Here is a 3,559-nt window from a genome sequence, read left to right as displayed (position 1 = left end):
GATTAAAAGGACTAAATCCATGTATTTCCAAACATGAAGGACCAAATTGGTCCAAAGTTTCGAAATGGACTAATTCCAAAATTCATTAAAAATTCATACCCACGAGCCCTTATTATTTACACCCTGGAGAAAACCCAGGTTTGGTGTTAGTATCTACTAATTTGAATGATTCTAACTACCCTTATTGGAGCAAGAACATGCAACGAGCTTTGCTGTCCAAGAAAAAACTAAAATTTGTTAATAGGAGCATCAAGACTCCTCTTCCTAATGATCCCATCTATGAAGCTTGGGAAAGGTGTCATGTCATGATTTTGTCATGGATTATGAGAGTTCTTTCTCATGCTATTGCTAAAAGCATCCTATACATTGACTCTGGTAAGGAACTTTGGGAAGAACAAAAGGAAAGATTCTCTCAAGGAGATTACTTTTAGATTTTTGACCTTCTCCAAGAGATTCACTCCATCAAACAAGGAGAAATGACCATAACCCAATTCTTCACTGAGTTAAAAAGGTTGTGGGAGGAGCTGGACTTCCTGTGTCGCATACCAACTTGCACATGTGGAAAAACATGTGAGTGTGATCATACTAAAATCTTTTTGAAATAGAGAGATGTAGAACATTCTATTTGTTTCTTGAAAGGCCTAAATGATTGTTACAGTAATGTCAAAACCCAAGTTTTATTAATGGAACCCTTACCTAGTATAAACAAAGTTTTTTCTTCGATAATACAAGAGAGAAAAAATAACAATTCTGGAACTTTAAGTTTTGAGAATAAAGTTTTCTTGAATACTGTTGAGAGGAACTACAAAGCTCAAGAACAGCGTTCTTGGAAAGGTGAAAGCAGAGGGAACAATTTTCGTGCTCAAGGAAGGGGAAGAGGAAGAAACCCCAACCAAGGAAAATAATGCACATACTGTCACAAGATGAACCACAATGTAGAGGAATGTTATTCAAAACATGGGTATCCTTTGTGATTTGGGTCATCAAATCTATCTAATGTGCTCTTTTCTACATTATACTATACCATCAAAGTTTATAGGGAGTAACGATTTGAAAGTAAAAAGCACATTAAAAGATTCTTGTGACAATGGTCATGTGGAGGTTAATCCTCGTTCCTTTCTTCTGCATTTGTTTTATATTCATATTTTAAGATGAAATATTTTCTGGTATGATATTCAAGTAGTGCATTTTGGACTACTGTATGTATGAGTTCATTAAGGATTGACATATGATTGTTTATTTCAAATCTATTTGATAAAAGAACTTAGTCCCATAGAACTATGGAACTAAAGAAAATATAACTATATGATTTTTGTACGAGATCAATAATTATTGTTGGGCACAATTATTTTGTAAAAGAAAAAAAGAAGTTTTAAACCTGTTAGGTGAATGCACCATAGGGGTTAATATAAATTATATGTTGTATACTTAATCTATATAATGAATATTATTATTTATTTTGATTGCATTATAAATAATGTTAACATAAATATTTATTTTTAAATGTTTGAAATTCTTGAAAGTTGAATATAATAAATTAGATAATAGTCACATCATCTCTTATTGATTGATATTTATAACAACATAGTAAATATTAATTATAATTAATTATATGTAATGTGATGAATTTTTACTCATCAATTTTCTTACCTCTATAAGATCAATTAGGATAAAATATTGGATTATATTTCTTAAATCGACCACAAGAATTGAGAAAAGGAACATAGTATAATAGTTCTATCAGTTAGTTATGAATCTAATTGAGCAAGACTTGACAAGTTTTATGTCACAAGAGTCATTCACTAAGACATGGTAAAACATAATAGTGTTATTGTTTTATCATTTAGTTATATGAGTCTAATTAAGGATGACTTTAGCCCACGTATAAGTTTTATTCACTATATTCATTCATTAATAAATGTTTCTATTGGTAAAACATGATGTTTGATATAATCTCAAATTATGAAATGAACATGTATTTTAAAATTTGCAATTTCTCAATATGTGAATGTTGTAAACATTGATTATTTTATTAGAAAGTTTTTAAGGAAGAAAGTTCTTCTCTATGGTATCCCAAACTAAAAATGAGATAATTATAAGTTTTTAAGGAAGAAAGTTCTTCTCTATTTGGGTTGGATAAACATTGATTATTTTATTAGAAGAAGACTATAATCACCGTTATTACTGAGACCATCATTCCAAATGTTGATGATCTTTATGAAAAGTGGAAGAGGTTAAATGATCTCCTTGTGCCATTAATAAATACCAACTTTTCTATTGGTATTCGAGATTTTGTTCAACATGACAATGTGGGATATTTATTAGGCCATTGATGAACAATCCATCACATTTGATAAATCTCTTACCAACACTATTATCGTGTATTTTTCATTCTTAAAGCTTCGAGATTAAGCCGAGATTAAGGGGTGCGTGATCACATCATACACATAAGGGACATCGTGGCTCATCTAAAAGCCTTGGAGGCTACCATGTTTGATTTATTTCTAGTACATTATACATTATGTACTTTTCCTTGTAAAAATGATCCTTTTAAAATATCTTATAACACACATAACGATAAGTGACTTATTATGCATTGTTGACCATGTGTGTTCAAGAAAAAGAAAGAGTACTAATGGATGAAGGCGAAATGGTGAACTTGACTACTTATGTTTAAGAATAAGAAGAATCTTGTTAATCGAAAGGAAAGATGTTTGCTAAGCCAGTTATAAAGAAGAAGTCCAAGTGTTTCTCCTTCTATAAATAAAAGGAGGGACACATGAAGAAGGATTTCACAAAGTTTAAGAATTGGCTAGAGGAGAAAGGTAACTATTTTGCTTTGTTTGTTATGAATATAATATAACTAGTATTAATCATAACACATGGTGGATTGATTATGAAAATATAATCCATGTTTGTAATATCATATTGGCTATGCAAAACCTAAGGAGACCAATGGGAAGTAATACACTATGCTTGGTTATTTAGACATAATTGTGTGACAGAAAGAAGAAATTGAAGTTTAATGGATATGGTGAGAAGCATGAGGAGTCATGCAAAACTTCCTAAATTTTTGTAGATTGAAGCACTTAAGACGGTTGTGTATATAATGAATCGAGTTCTAACCAAAGCTATTTTAAGAACACATTTTGAGTTATTCAAAGGTTGGAAACCCAATTTATGATATATACGCATGGGGGAATGCTCATCTAAAGTGACATTGTACAACCCACAAGAGAAGAAAGAACCTGAGACTATTAGTCGGTATTTCATTGGATATACTGAAAAGTCCAAAGGTTACAATGGTTTATTATCCATCTCATAACACTGGAATTGTGAAATCAAGGAATGTAAAGTTTCATGTAAATGACTTGATTAGTAGGAGTGATTTAATTCAAAATAATCATTATGAAGTTCAACCCTCAAAATCAAAGGATAGATTGGTAGTCATTCATGTTCATTTGTTCAAGAGCGTATTAGACAACTAGTTATTCAAATTTCACAAATTGTTGGAGATAGATCAAATTGTTGAGGGACCAATTGAACAACAAGTTTTTGA

At 30.9% G+C, this 3,559-nt stretch overlaps 1 pseudogene; it reads left to right on the top strand.

The window, feature by feature from the left end:
- Positions 1-1,937: 1,937 nt before the first annotated feature.
- LOC146880884 (uncharacterized) lies at positions 1,938-2,966 on the top strand (annotated as a pseudogene).
- The last annotated feature ends 593 nt before the right edge of the window (positions 2,967-3,559 follow it).

Source organism: Vigna unguiculata, chromosome 11 (genome assembly GCF_037176805.1).
Source record: "Vigna unguiculata cultivar grain cowpea cultivar isolate G323 ecotype 2 chromosome 11, ASM3717680v1, whole genome shotgun sequence".
NCBI lineage: Eukaryota > Viridiplantae > Streptophyta > Magnoliopsida > Fabales > Fabaceae > Vigna > Vigna unguiculata.
The sequence above is the reverse complement of the archived record's forward strand: the minus strand, read 5'-3'. Positions and strand labels throughout refer to the sequence as shown.